The sequence below is a fragment of the Colobus angolensis genome, unplaced genomic scaffold (assembly GCF_000951035.1).
Source record: "Colobus angolensis palliatus isolate OR3802 unplaced genomic scaffold, Cang.pa_1.0 Scaffold99, whole genome shotgun sequence".
Lineage (NCBI taxonomy): Eukaryota > Metazoa > Chordata > Mammalia > Primates > Cercopithecidae > Colobus > Colobus angolensis.
In genome coordinates this window covers 1,868,503-1,892,433 of record NW_012123931.1, presented here as the reverse complement: position 1 = coordinate 1,892,433, position 23,931 = coordinate 1,868,503, and positions in this window count along the sequence as shown.

Below are 23,931 nucleotides of genomic sequence, written 5' to 3'. Positions count from 1 at the left end.
AAAAAAAAAAGAAAATGAAGGAGACTGCTCAGCTGGACTGCCATCCCTTGACTCCCAGCTGTCCTGGCAAGGCTTTCAGCTTCATGACAGTAGCATCGAGCAGAAGTTCACCACATTATGGCATTTGACAGTTTACAAAGCATGTCCATAGATGTGGTCATCTCCAAGAGCAGGCAGGGAAGCTGAAACTCCTGTGTCCCTACCTCTTACACAGGTCCTGGCAGATAAAAAGTCCACAAGCCATCTTTGCTGAGTTAACAAAAGGGCCAAAGAGGCCACGGGAAGCAGCTTCTCCCTGCAGGGTTGGGCAGGGCCAGATGAAGACTTTTATTTTGGGGTCTTAAGCCTGGAAAAGGATCAAGTATCCCCCACTTACCATGTGCAAATCAAAATAAAGCTAGTCCTAAACCACAGAATAAGAGTCAGGAAGTCCTACAGTATTCCAGGGTTTCCCATTGAATCTGCAATGATTTTTAAAAATGGATAATTTCTCCAAAACTTCTCATTTGGGGCGTGCCCTGCTTTAATGGTGCCAAAGCATATATGTGGCCTGCCAAGTGACCCATCCAGCCCTGGCTTGGTGCCACCACCTCTTATGGACTTCAGTGTGGATTCCTGGGCACAAGGTCTCAGAGGTGCAGAAAGACCCTCACCCCAGGAGTGAGGTTCAGCGGCCTGGATTTGAAAAGGCCCCCACCACTGACCAGCCATGTACACTTGGATCAGTCACTTAGTCTTTCCAAGACTCAGCATCCTTGTCTGAATGAGTGGGCTCACACTCGCTACGTCGTCGAGTGAGCATGAGGGTAAATGAACTCCGACATGCAAAGGGCCTCGCATGGGATCTGGTGCACAGTGGGCGCTCAGGAAGCACCTATTACCTGCAAGAAGCAACACAGGGAGTTGGCAGGTCCTTAGCTTTCTGCACTGAGAGCAGAACCCCAGCAGCTGTCCGAGACAAGTAGGTGCTGAGTAGACAGGAAGGGGCAGTGGCTGGACCTGGGAGTTGGGGTCTTTCCCACACCTGACTTAGCTGGGCAGTTCAGGCTTAGTTCTCAGCCTAAGATGGGCCCTCAGTCCTAGGACCTCCTTGTCCCTCCTCCCAACCACACTGAGCAGATCAGGAAGTGTGCACAATGTGCTCATTGTTATTAGAGTAAAACAAAAATAGCTTTGGCCTGGAGACTGTGTGTGCAGGGCTTGAGTGCAGTGGGCTACTTGCTTCTTTAGGGAGGCTTTTTTTTCAAGGGAAGCTCAGACTCAGGTGTGCTTGGGGTGGGCCCCCCAAAGGCAAGACCTCCCCAACCTGCCCCTCTCTTGCTCTCCAGACCTGTGCCCAGCACCGCCCCCGCCCCCAAATGCTTTCTATCCTCACGTCTCCTCCAGTCAACTATCTTTACTCACCCCTGTGCCTTCACTCCCAACAGCCGGCTCTCTCTGTTGAAGAGTGACGCTGAGCTGCTAGAACCACTCTGTCCACACCTATGGAGAACAGGAAGTACCTGGACATTTATGTGCTCCAATCGGGGGGAGGGAGGAAGTAAAACTGCCCCTGCCTGCTTGCCCCCGATTGGGGCACCTCTGGAGTGTCCCTACAGCTCCCTGGGGTATGAGACACGCAGCCCTTCACGTGGCTTGGCTTGATGCCACACCTGGCTTGGCTTCTTTCTCTTTGCTTGCGTCCCACATCCTTGTTTCTCAACTGTTTTTTCCCACTTAGATTTCTTCCTATGAAATCATTTTCACATAAATCTAGACTCAGTTTGCCCCAGGGGAACCTCAGCTAAGATAGTCTCCAACCTCAGGACTAGGCACAGCGGAGGGAGGCACCTGGAGAGACCTGTCATTTGACTGCTTCTGGGAGCGGTGTGTGTGGGGGGTGTACATGCACCTGCCTAGACTCTGCCTTGTACAGCGGGGAGCCCGGAGGAGGACGGAAGAAGTCTGTATTACTCAGAGTCCTCCAGGGAAACAGAACCAACACGATGAACAGAGAGATTTGTTATAAGGAATTGGCTTACAGGATTATGGGAACTGAGGAGTCCAGATCCAGAAAAGCTGATGGTGTGAGTTCCAGTGTGAGTCTGGGAGCAGGAGGAGATTGATGTCCCAGCTTGAAGACAGTCAGACAGAAAGCAAATTCTTTCTTACTCAGGTGTTTATCCTGTTCGAGCCTTCAACTGATTGGATGGAGCCCATCCACATGAAGGAGGGCCCTGTGCTTTACTCAGTCTATGGATTCAAGTGTTAATTCCATCCAGAAACAGGCATGGTGGCCTAGTCAAGTGGACACATAGCATGAACCACACCAGGGCTGCCCAGGCCTTTGCCTCTGCAGTGTGGTGTGGAGGCGCTGGCCGACTTTCCTTCTCTTCATCACATCCCCCACTGGCATAAGGGGCACTGAAACGCCTACTGGGGCCACGGCTGGAATGCAAGGACATTTCCTGTTTCCACAGATGGCTCCCTCCAGGGTCTGGGAGCCTCTGCCTTTGGCTTGAACAGGTCACACCCATTCCGCAGGCATGAAAACCAGAACGTGGGCTGGGCGCAGTGTGGCAGGCGCAAGTCTCAGAGGTGGAGCTCTGTTTTCGGCGGCCTGGCTCAAATCCTTGGCTTCCTTCCCAGAACCCCCACTTTGGGAGGAAAATAAAAATAAATTGTGTTCTAGGTACTCAGCAACAAAGGCAAAGTGGCTGGGCAGTGCTAATGAATAGCAAGAACAGGGAGTCAAGAGGGCAGGCGCACACTTCAGGTTGGGCTTGGTGCAGAGACAATAAACACAATTGCCCCGTGGGGAGAACGCACTGCCTTCGGAGCAGGCAAGGGGCATCGCCGGCTTCATCCTGAACCAGCAACTGGCCGAGAGGGAAGGGAGTGCACAGGGGAGGACTGCCCATTAAAGACACCCTGATCCTAATGCGAGGCCCCATGACCTTCTTAAACCTTCTCTAGCTTTTCCCAGAGAGGGCTTGGCTGGGATCAGGGTGGGATGTGGGTGAGATCACTAGATAAAATACAGGATGCCCAGTTAAAGTTGAACTTTTCACGGGACATACTTATATTAAAAAATTATTTGTTGTTTATCTGAAATTCAAATTTAACTGGGTGTCCTGTATTAATTAATGAATGTTTGTTTGTTTGTTTGTTTTTTGCTAACTCTACCAACCCTAGGTGGGGGGTAGAAATCCCACATGGGAAAACTGGTTGAAGAAACTCAGGTAGTTTATCCCAGCAGCTGGCAGACCCTGGGCACCTGCTTCCAATTCCAGAAGGGCTGTCCTGGGAGAGTTGCACTAGAAGATGGAATGGTTGCATTTTGAAATAGCAGCTACCTCATCTGTTCAAGAAGAGAGTGGTGTGGCAGAAGGAAGACACAGCTCGGGCTGCAGATCTGGCTCTGCCATCTACTCCCCAGGGCCCCTGAGCTTGCATAACTGTGAATCACAGGTGTTCTCCATGGGCATGCCCTCCGGCCCTGCAGCCCTGCAGCCCACATCAGCCTGGTTTATACCCTTGCACGCATCACATTTCTCTAGCTGGTGAAATGTGATGGGAGTGGCAGATCAAGAGCTCAGCTACCTTTCCTCCTTCCTCCAGGCCCCAGGTTGCCCTGTATTTCTTGAACATGCAGAGGAGCGGCACTGGCTGGTGAGGATGCAGACGCCAGTGTGTCCTGGTGGTTCTCCTGCATGGGAGGCATGGGATGTGGGAGCAGAGAGGGCGAGGCAGAGCCCTATGATCAAGGCCACCGGGCTAAGCATGCTGTCCCTACATGGCCTTGCCAGGCTGTTGCTCTGTCCAGCTGGGCATCTGGTGACTGTGCCATCCTGAGGCCCCTGACTGAAGATGTCCTAGGGAAGATGTGTCTGAACTCCACTGGCTCTGGGAAGCTGCCCAAAAAGAGGCTGAGGCCCTTCACCTCAAACCTGGACATCTCTGCCTGCTTCAGCCTTGTTGATGAGGCAAAGCTCCAGAGTGGACGTCCCAACTCAGGCATTGCTGACCAGGACCTGCAGCCATCTGGAGCACAGACCCAGGGCTGGAAGGGCACCTGTGGGCAGCCACTCCACCGCTTCCTCCTATTCACACAGGGGAAACCAAGGCCTCAAGAGAGGAAGGCGTTCGATCAAGGCCAGTCCAGGATTCGGTGTCCAAACAGGTGTTCACATACCCTGTTCAGTGCTCAGGGGTCTGCCACACATGACCCTGAACTTCAGTGAGTCAACTAACATGCACTGTGCCAGGCACCCCTAAGGACACTAAAATCCCACAATAATACAGCAGTGATGTCCTGGCCCCTATTGCTTCATTGCCTCGTAGACACAGGAGATGATGGAGCCCCAGAGAACTGCACAAACTTATCTGAAGTTGGTGAGTGGTGGGGCCAGCACTGAAGCCCAGTTTCCCACTTGCAAGCTCACTGCCCTTTGTATCCCCTCATTTGTAACACCCAGCTGTCTCCTGCCAACTTCCCCCAAGGCCTCCCAGGCATCTCCAACAGAAGCCCGTCTTTTAGCACTGCCCCTCCAGCAGTCTTCCAGTGCTGCCCCTTACTGCAGGCCCTCCTTCCACCCCAGGGCTGCTGGCATTTGCACAGCTCTCTATAGTGTACAAAGCTTTCCCCAGTACATTATGTCAGGTTGATTTCCCCAACGGAAACTCCAGCCCCAGCGGGGAGCACCTGCTTCTCTTGGGCAATTACCCTTGAGAGGCCAGAAGGCACACCCTACGCAAAGGGTTCCTTGCAAAATGTCAGACTGTTCCAAGCAAACAGAAACGGGCCCTGAGCCAGCTCAGCTGTGGCAGGGAGAACTCTGGGAATTAAAACCTCCCAGACTGCAGCTTGGTACTCTGTCTCCTTACAAGCCTCATCCCACTTCTCAGCACCTGCAAGGAAGAACACCCTGCTCATTAGCCACCCTGGGAGCCACAGACCAAGAGCCCAGCTGCCTTTCCTCCTTACTCTGGACCCCAGGTTGCCATTAGGCTAGGTATGGGGTCCCTTGATTTCCTCTTGTTCCCACAGGGCTCCCCACTTATGCAGACATCTATCTGTGCCTGCCCCAGAGGGCCTTGGCAGAGGACTCTTGGCCAGCAAAGGCAGGACTTTGTTTCTCTTTTACTAAAGAGATTTTTTCCCTATCAAATTTCCTCCAGATCCCCAGGCACTCATATGCCCAGAGTAGAAGTGCTTTTTGCAAAGTCCTGGCTCGGCATAGAGGACACTGGACTTTGAGTCCAAAGACCTAAATTTAAGTCCTGGTGGTGCTGCTTTTGAGCTGTGTGTATAGCTGCCATGTGCAGCTGTACAGGTTATACACTAGTTCGCTATTGAAAGTGGGATCCAGAGACCGGAGCCTCCATATCACAGGGAGCTTGTTAGAAGTACAGACTCTTGGGCCCTACCCCAGAGTGACTGAATAAAAATCTGTTTTAACAAGATCCTCTGGTGATTTAAACACCCAAGTCGGAGAATCACTGGTGTATTATGATCTGAGGGAGCACCGCTGACCAGGGTGTGAGCACCACCCCTAGAATTGTGTGACATGCTCTCCTGCTCAGGCAAATCACTTCCCTTTGGGTCTCATTTTCTGGGTCTGCCAAGTGGGGATATAATGCCTCTCCCCTAGGGTGGCTGCACTGCTTACATAAGGAATAAGCATCAGAGGGCTTCTCCAGAGGAGAGTGTTTAAATGGGGTCAGCTAGGGTTGACAAGCCTGCCTCTTTCAGGAGGTGAGCTTGGGAATTTTCACCATCCTGAGGGCTGATAGGAAAAACACGATCCTCAGGTTTTGGAGCTGGAAAGGATTTGAGGGAATCCTTTGATTGAGCATTCAACTTTCACTCAACAATTTTACAGATGATGAAACTGAGGAAGGACAGGTGAAATAGCAAAACTGATGGTCTTGCTATCAGATTTTGCTATCAGTGACTGAGCTGGGACTGGAGTCCAGCCCAGTTCCATCTCACTGCCTCATCTCCCCATAAACCCTGGCAGTCGTGTAAAGTTGTTCTTGCAACTTATCTATCTATGCCTTGTCTTCAGCACTTCATGGGGATGAACTGGAGGGAGGTTGGATAGAAGTTGCATCTTCCTTGAAAAAGAATACCTAAGCAAATAAGTAGACAGCTCTTTTTCAGAGATAAATAGGGGAATGTCAAGAAGGATGAAACCACTCAGAAAGGAGTACATCAACACCGACTTTTTGTTGCTCATTTTGCTTTTGTTTTTGTGACAGGGCCTCACTCTGTTGCCTAGCCTGGAGTTCAGTGGGATCCTAGCTCATTGCAAACTTGAACTATTGGGCTCAAATGATCCTCCCTCTTCAGCCTCCTGAGTAGCTGGGACTCCAGGGGCATGCCACCACGCCTGGCTAATTTTTTTTATATTTTGTAGAGACAGGGTCTCACTATGTTGCCCATGCTGGTCTCAAACTCCTGGCCTCAAGTGATCTTCTTACCTTGGCCTCTTGAAGTGCTGGGACTACAGGTATAAGCATTGAACCTGGCCTTTAACACCTACTTTCTAAGCACTAATGATATTGCTAAGCATTGTGCTGGGCCCTGGGATACAAGATGAACAGATACCATCTCTGTCCTCATGTGGCTCCCAATCTGGACAGGACATGTGACATACACCAGAAACTAATAGTCATCTAAGGTCTTGGGTGGCAAGTCCCTCAACTTTACATGTTAGCAGAGGGATTTGGAGAAGGATGAGAAACCACTGAATGGAGGAGACAAAGAAGATTCCAGAAGATGCTGGATTGGCAAGGGGTAAAGAGAGGTAGGATTTAGATAGGAGCAGACATCAGTGTGTGCCAAACTAGAAGTTTGCAAGGTGTGTTTAGGGAGCAGGGGACTGGTTTAGAGCAGGGCTTGGCAAATTTTTTCAGTATAAGGCCAGATAGTAAATATTTTAGGCTTTGTAGGTATAAGTCTTAAGTCCTAACGACTCAACTCTGCCTTTGTAGCTAGAAAGCAGAGACAGACAATAAGTAAATAAACCAGCATGGCTGTATTTCATACAACTTTATTTACAGACACTGAAATAGAATTTTATGTAATTTTCATGTGTCACCAAATATTCTTCTTTTGATTTTTTTCAACTACTTAAAAATATAAAAGAGTATTATTTGCTTACAGGCTGTATAAAAACATGTCGGCCAGATTTGGCTCATGGACCATACTTCACCCATTTCTGATCTAGGGGTGAGATGAAAGCTGGGCCTGGAAAGGGATGCTGGGGCCAGATCATGCCAGGCATTGAATACATGGTTAAGGCATCTGGAGTTTCTCCAAGGTTAAGTCAAAGGTAGGAATGCATGATATTCAGGTATCCCCAGATTTGCCCCCTCTTCTAAGGCACCTTCCCTCCTAGAGAGTGGCTCCCAACATCCCAAGAAGGGGACCCTTCGTTATGTTGCCTTTTAGTGAACAGAGAAACACCAAGGGAGGAAGGGTCTGGGAATAAACCTGGGGGTCAATTGTTAGCCTTTCAAGCCCAGAATACCTAAGGATGATCTAAGTGAGATGTCAAATAGCTTGTCACATATCTGAATCTAGAGCTGAGAGCTGAAGATAGTGGTTCTACTTTAAATGATGGGAATAGACAAGTCTCTTCAGGAAGTAAAGTAGAGGGAAGAGAATGCAACCCAGGTCGGAGCCCTGAGGTTCTCTACTTCCAGGGCTCAGATGGAGGCCCAAGAGAGCCTGAGAGGCAAAAGAAAGCAGGAGACTGTGATGGCAGAAGCTGAGGGAGAGGAGTCACTTAAAAGAAGGGAGGAAACCATGCCCAATGCTGCTGCAACTTTTGAAGGGTGAGGACAAGAGAGTGTTCTGGTAATGTGGAGGTCTCTCAAGACCTGCCAGGAGCAACTTCAATGGGGTGGTGGGTGTGGAAATCAGGGAGAGCGGAGGTGATGCAAACAAGTCTTCAGAGACATTCTAACCTTTGCAAGACAGATGAAATTAAGCATTAGTCCTAGGGAAGGATGAAGGATTGAACTAAACTCAACAGACTTACTATAGAGTGCTTACCTTGCCCCAGGCACAGTGCCAGGCTTGGAGATACAAAGATGAGAAGAGACAGGACTGAAAAGCCACCCCCCAATATGATCAGTATCAGAATACGCATACGTAACAAGTGGTGCTGGCAAGAGGGATGTTGGAGCCACGAATTCTGAGTTTGGGGATCAGGAAAAGCATCACAGAATGGGTGCTATCTGATCTGGGCTTGTACAGCAGGAAGGACAAGGTAAGAAAAGCCTTGCCAAGCAGTAGGAAAGAGGATTTCAAAAAGACAGTTTAAAAAAGAACAGGGGGCCAGGCACAGTGGCTCACGCCTTTAATTCCAGCACTTTGGGAGGCCGAGGCAGGCGGATCACGAGGTCAGGAGATCGAGATCATCCTGGCTAACACGGTGAAACCCCGTCTCTACTAAAAAAATACAAAAATAATTAGCTGGGCATGCTGGCGGGCACCTGTAGTCCCAGCTACTGGGGAGGCTGAGGGAGGAGAATGGCATGAACCCGGGAGGCAGAGCTTGCAGTGAGCCGAGATTGCGCTGCTGCAATCCAGCCTGGGAGACAGAGCGAGACTCCGTCTCAAAAAAAAAAAAAAAAAAAAAGAGAACAGGGAGGGCCAGGTGCAGTGGCTCATGCCTATAATCCCAGCACTTTGGGAGGCCAAGGTGGGTGGATCACCTGAGGTCAGAAGACCAGCCTGGTCAACACGGTGAAACCCCGTCTCTACTAAAAATACAAAAATTAGCTGGGTGTGGTGGTAGGCTCCTGTAATCCTAGCTACTCGGGAGGCTGAGGCGGGAGAATTGCTTGAACCCAGGAGGTTGCAGTGAGCCAAGATCGTGCTATTGCACTCCAGCCTGGGAGACAAGAGCACAAGAGCAAGATTTCGTCTAAAAATAAATAAATAAATAAATAAAAATAACAGGTAGGGTTTGGGGAACAGTGATTGGTCTGATGTGGCCTAATGGGTAGTGGTGACGATGGGCCACAGAGTAACAGGAGATGCAGTTGGAGACATACGCCACCCACCATGGGATAGGCCTTTGCACCCTGCTGAAGAGACTGAAGTTTATAAAAAAGGGGGAATATAAAGAATGTAACATTGGTCCACCTGCTCTGTGCCAGGTACCGAGCTAGCAACCTACCTTAAATACTTTCGAACATGGGTTTTGCAGTGTAAAGCAGACCTGAGTTCAAATTCTGGTTCTGCAAGGTGTGATAGCTGTGTGGCCTTAGCTCCTTTAACCTAGCTAAGTCTTAGTTTCATCTGTTAAATGCTAATAATTCTTATCGTATAGAATTTTTGTAAGGCTTAAAAATAAAAGCAAATACCACAACTATGATCTCATTTAAAATAGAGTGATATGGCTGGGCACGGTGGCTCACGCCTGTAATCCCACTACTTTGGGAGGCCGAGGCGGGTAGATCACTTGAGGTCAGGAGTTCAAGACCAGCGTGGCCAACACGGTGAAATCTTGTCTCTACTAAAAATACAAAAATTAACTGGGCATGGGGGTGTGCCCCTGTAGTCCCAGCTACTAGGGAGGGCTGAGTCAGGAGAATCCCTTGAACCTGGGAGGCAGAGGTTGCAGTGAGCCAGGATCATGCTGCTATACTCCAGCCTGGGCAACAGAGTGAGACTCTGTCTCAAAAACAAAAACAAAAACAAAAAACAAAAAACATATTTGCAAGACTAATCTTGCATTTTAGAAAGGTTGCTTTTGTAGTGGTATGCAGGACAAATTGGTGGAGGGGAGTTAAGAGGGGGACAAATGAGACTGGGTATACCAAGGCTAGTTAAAAGGCTATTATAGAACTAGTTAATAGCAAAAAAAAAAAAAAAGGAAAAACAAAACAATGGGCTATTAGGAGAGCCCGGGGAGAGCTGAATGCTGAAGACCCCCACAAAGGCCTCTCCTGGGGGTGATGAGAAGGGCCAGCTGTTAGGGGGATTCCAGGGCTGAGTGGGGTGGGGTGGAGGATTCTGTGAATGAGAGATGTGAGGGGCTAGGAGCAGGGTAAAGAGCTGGGGAGAGGCGTGTAGAAGGATTCCAGGCTCTCCAGCTTCGGAGAGCAGTGGGGTTTTTAACTGAGCTGACAGATATTAGAGAAAATGTGGGTTTGGGGAGAATGCATATTTAATTTTGGACAAATTGAGTTGAGGATTCTGCAGGATGCCAGATGGAGAAGCCCTGAGGGAGTTGGAAAGAGAGATCAGGAACTCCAGAGAGGGCGACTCAGCTCTGAGCTGTTTCATGCAGGAGGGAAGGCCTGGCACTGGAGGAGGAATGCCAAAGTCCAGGTGATGTTTGATCAATAAGGACCCTGGAAGCTCCCTAAATGTCAGGATTTTAGATCAGGTGGGAATAATGGAAGGCACAGTTCCCACGGAATGGTAGAATGTATTAGAATAGTATGTGCTTCATTTATTTTGCTGGAGACTCAGAGATTGAGAGCTAGAGGGGGTCATCTGGTCCTATATGAAGTCTTCAGCACCTTCTAGGGCCAGGCCCTGAGAATATGTAAGTGGGGAGACAAGAAAGTCTTCCCAAGAGGTAGAATGCCAGCCAATAAAGGTGGAAGGAATAATGGACTTAGAAAAAATCGCAGCAGCATGGTGAAGATACAGCCTGAATAGTGGACTTTATAGTCCTATCCAGATCGCCAAGGTTTTAGTGGAGAGATGGAGATCTGAAGGGGTTAAGTGGCTTCCGAGGTGATGCTGAAGTGGCCCAGTTGGGACTAATAGGGCGGTGTCTTTGTAGAACCCAGGGGAATGTTTTTGCACTATGAGATTGTTGTATGCATTTTGAAATACATGGGGCAGATTAAAATCCCCTTTTCGCAGATGAGAAAAATGTCTCCAGGAGCTGAAGAGACCTGCTTCAGACTGCGCCAATGCTAACAAGAGGCAGAACTGGATGTGAACCCCAGAGTTCCCATCTCCCACCGCATGCAGAACTTCTTCAGCTACCTGAGCTACAGGAACCCTAGGAGGCAGGACCAGAGGTGCCCAGGGACTGCAGCCCACTAGGGTGGACATGGGGAAAGAGGAATATCATTTCTGGTTCAAGTTGCTAGTTTTGCAGAGTGTAAAATTACTGCACAAGTCTCAGAGAATAAACAGAGTTAACACCCCATTAAATACAATGGACTTTCAACGTGAGCTCTAGACGTGCCTAGATTGAAACTAGCTGAGCGGGAGCTGGCCCCTGAGTAAAATGTATCACATGCACTCCCTTAATGCTTCCAAAGAGAAAAATCCAGCGCAGGGAGAAGAAAGCGCCGGCAGCAGCTCTGCAGGCTCAGGGCTGAGGATCCCGTAATGAAGTCTTTCTGGAAGGTAAGAAAGGGCTGTGTGCTGCATGCTATTTTTAAACATGCTGGAGCAGCACATGTATCCCTGGCCCACGCACTTTCTCCAGCAGAGGAGGGGCCTGGGGGAATGCAGCCAGGAATTTAGATGCTATTTATTGTATTTCCTTTTATCAGTCAAATGATTTTCCTATTTCCCACATAGATAAAGATCTTCCACTTACAGCTTCAGCTTGTTGACCTTGTCAGGACTGCTGTGCAGCTTGAAAATTGGTCCCAGAGAGAGAAGGGCATTGTTTTTAGGGGGTTGTTAGGGGATTGTTTGGCGGGTTGGGTTTTTCTTCTCCCAGCAGGGAAGAGATTGGTTTACAAAAAAAAAAAAAAAAAATTAAAAATCTGCCAGAAAACAAAAACTGATTGTTTTGTGCCTTTTTGCAGAACTGAAAGGCTGTCCAAGAAGTATAGTTCACCAGCCATCCCCCTTGCATCCCCCTAATATCTCCAACCCCACCTTTCACCAACATACACACACACATGCACACTCTCTCTCTATATTAATATCTCTTTCTCTCTCCTGCAGCAGCAAGCCTGGCCCTGGCCCCAGACCCACTGCTGTGCTGCTGTCTTGGCAGGCAGCAGGGCAGAGGGGGTGGCAGTTCTGTCTAAGCTTGTAAGCTGAGCCAGTATCTTGGCTGTGCCAGCTCTGAGGCCCCTTAGAGATGCCAGTATGCCTGAGTGGGAGCAGTTGCAGCTTCCACTCGGTTGGAAGCCTTGGAGCCAGCCAGGCCTCCAGAAGCTGCATTCTTAGGCAAGGGTATGGCCCGAGGGCTGCTAATCAGCAGGAGGCCTCCTCTTGGGCAAGCTGCCCTCATTGTCTCGCCTTGCCTGGGCCTGCTGGCCAGGTTCATAGGCCAGAGACAGTGCCACTTTTCCTCACCTTCTTGGGAATGGGACCAGCAGATGCTGTGGGAGGCTGGGGTTTTATTGTAAATCCTCATCATTTCTGGCTCATTTAGAGCCACAAAACACAAAGAGAGCCAGCTAGAAGGAGGGAATCCACCCCCTTGCAGGCTCATCATTTGAACAGCAAGGAGCTGCAGGCCCCTTCCACAGCAGCGAGGGCCGGCTGTAGATTTAACAGTCGGCTTTCAGGAACCCCAGATTGTTTCCCACCATTGCAGTGTTTCCTGGCCGGGACAGCAGAGGGCGCCGGCTCTCCTGCCAGCACTGGGTCCCGGGCCGCCCTCCCGCACATCTGGAAATGGGCTCTATCACTGTCTTGCGAAATAGGGCCAGGGATCTGTCTGTGTCAGATGAATTGGCACCCGAGTGAGCACGCATACACATCAAGAATTCCACTTTCTCATTAGTTCTATTTCCCCCTTAAGAGCACTTGTGGAATGTGGGGAATTTGCCTTGCCAAGACGGCCAGCACATCTGAGTCCTGGGCTTGGTCAGGCCTTGGTGGAGCGCTTGGCGGGACCACCTCTGGTCTGAAGCCTTTGTCCTTCCCTCCGACATGGAGGGAGGGGGGAAAAAGAAAACAGGAGAACAGGACCTCCCAGATCTTTTCCCCTGGGGAAGAAAACTAAAAATGTTTGGTCCTGACCTTCCCGGCCGTCCTGAAGAAAGCAAATGTCCCACATTAACAGGTCCTTGAGAAAGAAGATATAATTCCAAGAAAGCATTTTCTTAAATTACAAGTGATTAGAAATAGCAAAGGCATGTGCAAACAATGGAGATGGGAAAGGAGAAACTGGATGGAGGAGGGCAGAGCTGAAGCCAACCCAGGGGCCTGGTTGCTGTTCTGAGGCTGCTACCTAGACTTCTGAAAGCTGCATGCATTTAAATGTCCACATTTTCTCGCAGAAGCCAGCAATCTGTACTTCTCTTGGCCAAACAACACATCAGTCTAATATGGTGCGGGAGAAATATGTTACATTCTTTATGAACAGAATGTTAACATCACCTAGAATCAATACTTATATATCCAAGAACACAATGAACTGGCTTGTTTTGTGCAGAATGGGTTTAAGACAGGGACATTTGGAGGGAGTAGGGAGGCTGCCCCTCCTCCCACCCAGAAAGGCAGACCCCAGCAAGCAGGCTGAGGCTCCGGCATCCCAAAGGGTTTCTGCCTGGGAGACCATGCTCGGCTCCCTTCCTCCCTCACAGTCCTTTGTCTCCTGGGATTGCAAGAGGAAGCCAGAAGCAGCCAGTGGGACAGGAATTTGTGGTGAGGTTCAGGACATGAGGCAGCATCCTGTCTGCAGGACAGAAGGCTACCATTCATGAGGGCTGCAGTGGGGGAAGGAGGGTCAGAACATGCATCCCAGCATTTCCTACTGCAGATCAAAGTAGGGGCGGGCACAACTTTACACAAGTCCTTGGATGAGGGGCTTTTAGGGGATGAAAAACAAGGAATAAGGGGGGATGACCCTTTTCTTTCATGCTGCTATTTTTTGGCCAGGTAATTGTCCTCATCTGAGGCAGCCTACAACAGAGATGGAAGTTGAGGTCTCCTGGCCTTGGAGTGCTGCATATTCTTCCAGAGGCTTTTGGGACACTCTATCCAACTCATTAGGCTGGTTTCTTCCTTGATTCTGTTTTCCACTTTACTGCCTTTTTTTGGTTGTTGTTGTTCTTTTTTTTCTTTTCTTTTGAGATGGAGTCTTGCTGTGATGCCCAGGTTGGAGTACAATGGTGCAATCTCGGCTCACTACAACCTATGCTTCACGGGTTCAAGCGATTCTCTTGCCTCAGCCTCCCAAGTAGCTGGGACTACAGGCATATGCCACCACACCCAGCGAATTTTTGTATTTTTAGTAGAGACAGGGTTTCACCATATTGGCCAGGCTGGTCTCGAACTCCTGACCTCAAGTGATCCACCCGCCTCAGTCTCCCAAAGTTCTGGGATTACAGGCGTGAGCCACCATGCCTGCCGGCTTTACTGCCTTTGGAAGCTACTGGGCCTGCAGCCCGGAGTCAGCTGCTTGCTCCTTGCATGTACAATCCTTACCTAATTAGAAAAATAAAAACAAACAAAAGCCTTTCCCCCTTTCCCAGAAGATTTAAGGTTTGCCTGCAACAGAGCATCTACAAATGTGAGACTTCTCTTCACCTAAGCAGACTGGATTGTGGCCTCATTTTGCAGAGCAAGCAGGCCCACTTCATTTTCAGATTCGATGCTGAAGGTTACCACTTTCAACTGTAGCACTTGTCTCTCATTAAACGCCTGGAGCTCATTATGATATATCTTGCAGAAAAGTCTTTGCTGCTTTAATAGGCATGATCTTTAGAAAAGATCCTTTGGCTTATGTATAAGATCGAGGCATGATTAATCTTGGCCCCATTTAGTTGTGGGTCACCAGTGTTCGGGCTACAGTGAGATCTCTCTTTGCATGACTACAATTTATAATTTTCCATAATCTGTATCTTTCCTTTATGTTGTTAGTATGTTTTGTTGCTGTAATTCATTTGGTCTGTCCTATTGTTTTCATCTAGTTCTAAGAAACCACCAGTAAATATCCCGATCACATTTGCTATAAAACCAGCCAAGATAAACATATTATTTCATTATAAGCCACTATGTTTAGCATCCTCTTTATGGCTGCAAAGCTCCCCCTGCAGAAATCTCATGTGGGAGACTCATGTAAGTTTAAATATTCTGAACACCTTTAGAGGTACTACCTGATTTAAGCCATGGAAAAGTCTTACTTAGGTCCAGATGTTGTTCTGATGTCAAGGGCGGGATGAAAGAATAGTGAAAGTTAGCAGTAGGGGCTGGGTATAGTGACTGATGCCTGTAATCCCAGCACTTTGGGAAGTTGAGGTAAGTGGATTGCTTGAGCCCATGAGTTTGAGACCAGCCTGCACAACATAGTGAGACCCCCATCTCTATAAAACTTGGAAAAATTAGCCAGGCATGGTGGTGCACATCTGTAGTCCTAACTACTCGAGAGACTGAGGTAGGAAGATCCCTTGAGCCCAGGAGTTTGAGACCAGCCTGGGCAACATACTGAGACGCCCATCTCTATAAAACATGGAAAAATTAGCCAGGCATGGTGGTACACATCTGTAGTCCTAATTACTCAGGAGACTGAGGTGGGAAGATCCCTTGAGCCCAGGAGTTCAAGGTTGTAGTGAGCTATGATCGCACCACTGCACACAAGCCTGGGCAACAAAGAAGACCCTGCCTCAAGAACAACAAAAAAAGTTAGCAGTAGGGCAAAGAATAAAACAGTGAAATCTTTAGCCAGGAGTGGCAGCAGTTGGTAGGGTTTGACTATCTGCCTTCAGAGTAGTGCCAGGATCTGGGAGAAAAGTTCTAATAAAAAAAGTCTCCTCAGAAATCTTTGGTAAAAGTCATTCCAAGTCCACGCCCGCCTTTCAAGCTCTAGAATTGTCAATATAAATGCTTACTTAACACCTACATCTGCTGACTTAACACTTGCATCTCAAATAAACTTTCCCACAAGGCTGTCTGATTTCCAGCCATTCCCCAGCCCCAGTCTGCTCCTCTTCTAGTCCTTCCGTTTCAGTAACTGGTGCCTGGACCATCCGTGTGAAGCACGAGATCACTGCAGGATGATCTCTCCCTCCTGCCTCCCTCTCATCCGTCACTCATCTTGTTCCTTCCACCACCAGAATGGCTGTATTCCATCCTCTTCCCCGCATCATTCTTCACTGCTACACCCTTCGTCCATGATACCACCACCTCTGGAGGGATTATTAGCCACAGCCACAATTTAGCTCCCTATTTCAATGCTTCACAGAGTAGTCAGAATAATTTTTTTAAAACCACAAACTAGATGATATCACTTCCCTTTCTGAAACCTTCAGTGGTTTCCCCCTGCACTGAGGAGACTATCCTAGATCCTTGGGCTGGTGATAAGACCGCACCTGGCCTCTCTCCTATCTCTTGCTGTTTTTCCCCTACATTTCCCTGCTCCAGGTCCCTGGGTTTCTTTCAGCTCCTCTAAATCCCCAAGGAAAAATGGATTGTGCTCTGTTCCTGACTCTCAGTCCTACTGGTTTTTCATCTTAACTGCCACTTCCTTGAAAGGGGCCTTCCTTGACCCCGCTGTTGAAAAAATAGTTGCCCATTCCCTGCCAATATGCTGATATACACTACTACTACTCTTTTCCTGCATTTGATACCACATGGCAACATCACATCTACTTGTTTGTTTAATCACATTTCTTCCACTAGATACAAGGCTCCATGAAAGCGAGAACTATTATCTGTTTTGCTGTATTCCTACTACCTGCTCCAGACGGTAATGCATATTAGTTAAACCAAGTAATGAAAGTAGACTGCACATGGAGAGCTGCCTAAAGGGTATTTACACTGCCTTCCTGGTGAACCCGCCCCACCAGACCACAGTTACCCAAAATTCCTCCTTGAAGAACTCCTCACTGAGGTTTGGGAGGAACCAAGTCAAACTCCCAAATGTCTCTAATCTCCTCCTTTGCTCCTTTACTCCATCCCCACTGCATGCTCTTCTTCCTCTTCTTTCTGTATTCATTTTCCTTTGAGACAGAGTCTTGCTCTGTCACCCAAGCTGGAGTACAATGGTGTGAACATGGCTCACTGCAGCCTCGACTTCCTGGGCTGCAGCAATCCTCCCACCTCAACCTCCCAAGCAGCTGGGAGCACCATTATGCCTGGCTAATTTAAAAAATTTTTTATAGAGATGAGGTTTCACCATGTTTCCCAGTCTGGTTTTGAACTTGTGAGCTCATGCAATCCTCCTGCCTTAGCCTCCCAAAGTGCTGGGATTATAGATGTGAGCCACTGTACCCAACCCCCAACTGCATGCTCTTCTTACCTTCCATCCTGGCTATTTTAACACTCTCCTAACCAGTCTATCTCCATACTGCCTTGAATTCAAGAGTATTTATGCTAAGGACCACAATAATGGATGGGGGGAAATTACATTTTGATTTTCACAAACCTCTAATTGAAAAATTTGCATTTCTTTTGATTATAAACATTGTCAACAAACTCCAGTAGTATTGGCAGGACCTGTGACTTTGACACCAACAAGATCACAGATATTTTCATGCTATATTATAGCCATTGCAGATGTTGAAATATTATTTATGATCACTACTACTTTAAAGTTATAGTCATTATTAGAGCTAAATCATGTTATTTAATGCTTTATCAAGAAGCACAGGTACTCCTACATAACACATTGTTAATATTTTGATAGCTATATTTTAATATAGTGGATTTCCTTTGCAATTTTATTTGTATTTTATACACTTAAAACATTCCTAGAAGGGTCCATAGACTTTACTAGATTGCCAAAGCAGCTCATGGCAGAAAAATGGTTGAGAGGCTGTTTTTCTTTTCTCATGTCACTGCCTTGCAAAAACAGCCCTTATGACTTCCCTCTGCCTGCAAAACAAAAGCTAAAACCCTTGGCATGACATTCAAGGCCTATTTACAATCCGTTTTCAGAACACCTCACTATCTTTCTTTTTGGTCAATGCCCTGGATATAACCTGTGTTCCAGTCACGCTGAATTACTTGAGTACACCAAAAATGTACTTCTATCTCTAGTTCTATTTCTAGCTTATCTTAAGGAACTACTCTTTCTAAGGCCCAACTCAAAATGTTATCCTGGTAAAGCTCTTTTGCCTTCCCCCAAGCAAAACTGCTGAATCTTTCCTTTATGTTTTCCAGAATACTGTGCTCACAGCTGCTTGATCATTTATCAGACCCTATTGTAGTTAGCTTTGTATCTATTTTTTGTTATATTGTGAGCTTCCAGGGAGAGGGACTTCCTCAGCTTTACACCCAAAACACATAGTGAGTACTTGGAAATGCTTGAGTAAATGAATATATCTAAAATATTCATTCTTCAGAGGGATGAATAAAATCCCTAATTACTATATTAGTTTGTCCTTTAAACCAAGAAATTCTTTTGATAAATATAACATAAGTCTACTTCAAAAATCCACCGGCCCCAAGAAAAATAGGTTGTTGTCTTACATTCCACTGCCTGGACCCAGCTGCCTTCAGTTGACTTCCATCCTTGAAGATAGCCTCCCAAAGTGCTAGGATTACAGGCATGAGCCACCACACCTGGCCAAATGCTTGCTTTTTAAAAATAACCAATCAAAATCTTTAAAGGAAATTTGTCACCTATTTCTACTATGCTTTTAAAAATCCACCCTGGCTTCCAGAGCCTGCTGCTTTCTTTTTGCTATCACGAGCCCATTTGCTGAGTCTTTAAACCTTCTGACTGTATCAGTGATGTCTTCTCACATTACCCTTCTTTGAATGATGCCAAATGTATTTTTGACCAGTCTCCTTTAAGCAGACGCTTTCCATTTCTTGCCCAGGATTTTCTAATGGTCAGGTTATGACATGATTTTTATATCCTAGAACATTCAGCTGCTTTATGTCAATCTTAAACAAATGCAGATGCAAGGTTTTAAAAATTCTTTTCCTAAGGAGCTTGAAGAATTAAAAAGGAGACCATTCCTTAATTTCATAGTTCAACGCACAGCATAACTGGATCTATATGTGTGCACATGCGCTGAGGATAGAAGGAATGTTAGCAAACACTGACCTGAACTTAGAATCTCAAGGAACCACAGACTTTTAAGAACTGAAAGGAACTTTTTAACTGATAGCAGAGGAGATGTGTGTCTTGCCCAGGGCTTATCTGTCATCGGGACTTCAAGTTTAGCCAGTCCAAAACAGAATCCTTGATTTTTCTTCCATGATTGTTTCATACTTAAGTCTGCAATCTCAGGCCATGGCACCTCTTCCCATTACCCAGTTTCCCAAGCCAAAAGTCATTCTTCTTCTTTTTTCTTTTATAGAGATGGGGTTTCACCACATTGCCCAGGTTGGTCTCGAATTCCTGGGCTCAAGCAATCTACCTGCCTTGGCTTACAGGCGTGAGCCACTGTGCCCAGGAAAAACTGAGTCATTCTTGATTCTTTTTCTTTCATTCTCCACATCCCACTCATCAGCAAATCCTGTCCATTATACTCCCAAACTATATCCTGAATTAATCTGCCCTTTCCCACCACTCTAGGCTAAGCCACTGTCATTTCTCACTTCGGCTCCTGTGCCAGCCTTCTCACTAGTCTCTCTGGTTCTTATCTCCCCTACAATTCTCTACACAGCAGCCAGAGTGACCCTTTATTTTATTTTATTTTTGTTTTTGAGACAGAGTCTTGCTGTGTCACTCAGGCTGGAGTGCAGTGGCACAATCTCGGCTCACTGCAACTCCCACGTCCTGCGTTCAAGGGATTCTCATGCCTCAGACTCCTGAGTAGTTGGGATTACAGATGTGTGCCACCATGCCAGCTAATTTTGTTTTGTATTTTTAGTAGAAAAATACAAACATTGTTTCACCATGTTGGCCAAGCTGGTTTCCAACTCCTGGCCTCAAGTGATCTGCCCGCTCCCACCTCTCAAAGTGCTGGGATTAGAGGCGTGAGCCACTGCACCTGGCCCAGAGTGACTCTTTAAAAACAGAAATCAGATCTTGTCACTTAGTTGTGTAGAACTCTCTTCACATTACACTTATGACAAACTGCGAACTCTTTATGACACTTCTGAGGATCTACGTGATCTTGCTATTGCCTGCCTTGCAACTTCATCAAAGCCACTCTGCCTCTCCTTTACTCTGCTCCAGCCTCACCAGCTTTTTCTATGCCTTGAAATTCCAGAGCTCATTCCTGCCTCAGGACTTCAGACTTTCTATACCCTCAGCCTTTCACCGGGCTGGCTCTTTCAAATCAATCTTGTCTTTCTTCAGAAGATACTTTTTCAGAAAGGCCTTTTCTCTACCCTAGCTTATATCATTTCCTCTTATCTAGGTAATTAGCATCTTATATCATTTCCTCTTATCTAGGTAATTAGCTGAGATGAGTTAGGTTGTTTATAGTCTCTTCTTCCCCAGCAAGGAGAAGAGCTCTATGAGGACTAGGATCCAGCACAGTTTCCAACACAAGAAAGATATTCAACAAATATTGTTGAATAGGTCTAATTTCAGATCTCAGACCCACCATACTATGCTACAGCTTTGAACTCACGCCACTCTCATTAGTTATCTCTAAGACAATATGGCTATAGTGGAATGTAAAGTCACAGTTATCTGGGTATAAACCATTTCTCTACCTGTTCCCTGTTCTGTAACTGCACAAGTCACTTATCAGATCTGTGTCTTAATTTACTTACTGTAAAAATGAGTATAGTAGTCCTACTCTGTAAAGTTGTGGAATTACATAATTTATATAAAAAGCACAGCAGAGTGGCCTACAGTATGTGTCTAATTGTTAGTTCTCTTTTCCCTTTAGTCTTCCACAAATTATAAGTTTATATTTAAATGTCTTCTACTCTATGACAGGCACGATTCTAAGTGTTTTACATGGACTGACTAATTCAATCTACATAAAAACTCTACAGGACAGAAATGATAAATATCACTATGTTACAGATGAGAAAACTTAAATCATATAGTGGTTTATGCAACTTGCCTAAGGTCATATAAGAGGAAAGCAGCAGAATCCAGACTTGAATCTAGCAGTATTGTCCAATTTCAGAGGTAATAAAACAGTCATCGACTATCTTTATTGTGATCCCATGGTAAGAAACACATTTACATTATAAGTGTATGTAGACATATGACTGTATCTGAAGTTTTTTTTTTTTTTTTTTTTTTTTTTTTGAGACGGAGTCTCGCTGTCACCCAGGCTGGAGTACAGTGGCCGGATCTCAGCTCACTGCAAGCTCCGCCTCCCGGGTTCACGCCATTCTCCTGCCTCAGCCTCCCGAGTAGCTGGGACTACAGGCGCCCGCCACCTCGCCCGGCTAGTTTTTTTGTATTTTTTAGTAGAGACGGGGTTTCACCGTGTTAGCCAGGATGGTCTCGATCTCCTGACCTCGTGATCCGCCCGTCTCGGCCTCCCAAAGTGCTGGGATTACAGGCTTGAGCCACCGCGCCCGGCCTGAAGTATAAGTTTTACAAAATAATACCCTTACTACACCTGTAGTGCATTCTGATAGTTTCTCTTCATTTTAATTTTTAAAAATGTTTTTGACCAACTTACTGGTTTAATGATCTATTAATGAATCAAACCTGCACTTTGAAAAACTGCTTGTCTAAATTACAGTTAATCCAACTGTTCTGACCTTCCAGCTACCTCAACTTCTACCAGAAAAACTCTGATGGCTATCAGTTCAGATTTTCATGTTTCATTTACATTCCAGATAAAGTCCTTATTAATTAAAGATACTGATCCCCCATCCTGACTCAGATCTACTCCCTATTGCAAACTCTTTTGCGCTTATGGAAAAAATATCTCATCAGGTAAGATTCAAATAATTTTTTCACTCTACAAAAAGTGTTTGTCCCTATTAAAACTATTAATACAAGCTGCCCTATGTTAGAAACATTTATATACAAGTTTGTCCTTTCCACTAGATTATCAGAAACTATGGCGGGCAGAAACCATGTTTTATAAATGTCTTTGTAGGCCCAAATTAAAGGGTGAATTAAAGTTAAATGAAGAGAAGTTGGTATTAAAAACTCTGGCTCTTTAAGTGTTGGATGGTGTGTGTGTGTGAGAGAGAGATTCAAATAAGAGAATCTTACATATTCCCACATAAACATGTAAGACATCCTCCCACAGATCTGGTGTTGCAGGTGGTTTACAAAAATCCTTCTATCTGGAAAATCTGCATTGGCCATGCATTTTATTTCCCAGTGCCATTCCTATCTCCTTGTGGCTCCTCCTTTTGCACTTCACTAAGCTAAGAGAATGTACATTTCTACCTCTGGCAAAAGTTTACTCCTGTAGACACATAGTCCTGTGAAAACTAAACTGAAATGGTTTCTGGATGAGCAGATGTACATTAACAATTTCACCTAGTCTGACTCTCAATCCCGAGTTCTTTAATGGGCTGGCATATAAACTACTGCTTATATCCACAGATATTGAAGTATATATCTGAGTGCAGGCTATATATCAAAGTAAAGTAAATAAAACAAAGAAAAAACCCCTGACTTGGAACTCTCAGTTGCAAGGCAGGAAATTCTTTCAGAGGGCAGGAAGTAGCTATGTGCTTTTCCGCTAACCAATACTTCAATTTCCCCACCCTTAGGGAAAGCTTGCCCTGATGTTTCAATTCAGCAGATGCTGAGCAGTTAGAGAAAGGGAACAAACAACTAGGGGAAGTATTACTACCTGTTTATTTTGATTTTTACTAAACAAGACTGGCCACCAGCTGTTGCAGGGTAGGGGAAGAGCTAGATGGGAACAGGAAATGCCAACTCAGATGGAAGCTAGTTTTTGGCTTTCTGACTCTCCAGGGGAAAAAAGGTATCAAGGAAGTACATGGTCATTCTCAAATAGCCAAGAGGCAAAGGCAAGATAATGCACTCCATTCACTAGCATGGCGGGGTTGGGCTTAGAGTGCATAAATGAAGTCACACATAGTTATGAAATTAATGTTAGTCACCTACTGTATATTCATTTTCTCCTTCCTTACTAAAACCTGTATATTGTTGGGCACAGTAATGTTCATGCAAGAATGACATTTCTTGGCCTCCTTTACAGCTAGCTATAGTCACATGATTGAGTTCTGGCCAAATCAAGTGAAAGTGTTGAATACGATTTCCAGGAAGACTCTTTAGAGGGCCCTGACTCAGCTAGGTTTGCTCATTTTGTCCTTGCCCTCTTTTCCTCATGCTGCCAGGAATTTCAAAGTGACAGCCGATGGTCAAGTGGCTATTTTGGACCATGGGGTGACCTTGAGAAAGATCATGTTGTGGTACAGGCAGGAGCCTCCATACTAGCCTTCAACTGCCCAACTTTGGCATAGTTTTCTATGAGAAAACTATTTAAGCTGTTGCTAGTTCTGCTTAATATAGAGTCAAACTCAATCCTAACTGAGATACCCTGATGGTTACTGGCAATCATGTAACAGATACTTCCTATCTTCCTATCCTCCAAAGCAAGGTGGATTCTGTACCTTACTCTATCCTTCTTACGACAGTAAAGGAGAGCTGAGGCATGTGTTGTGTCAGAAGAGGAAACTGGAGTGGAAACAAATCAAGACTTGCCCAATGTCACACAACTGGCTACTTGGAAAGCAGCAGGCTCTGGAAGCCAGGGTGCCTCACCCCTAGGATTTTTAAAAGCATAGTAGAAATAGGTGACAAATTTCCTTTAAAAATTTTGATTGGTTATTTTTAAAAAGCAAGCATTTGGCCGGGTGTGGTGGCTCATGCCTGTAATCCTAGCATTTTGGGAGGCCGAGGCCAGTGGATAACAAGGTCAGGAGTTCGAGACCAGCCTGGCCAACATGGCAAAACCCCATCTCTACTGAAAATACAAAAATTAGCTGGGCATGGTGGCGTGCACCTGTCACCCCAGCTACTTGGGAGGCTGAGGCAGAAGAATCACTTGAAACCAGAAGGCGGAGTTTGTAGTGAGCCAAGATCATGCCACTGCACTCCAGGCTAGGCAACAAGAGCAAAACTCCAACTCAAAAAAAAAAAAAAAAAGCAAGCATTTAAGCACATCTCCTTTCTTCTATCAAATGATCTT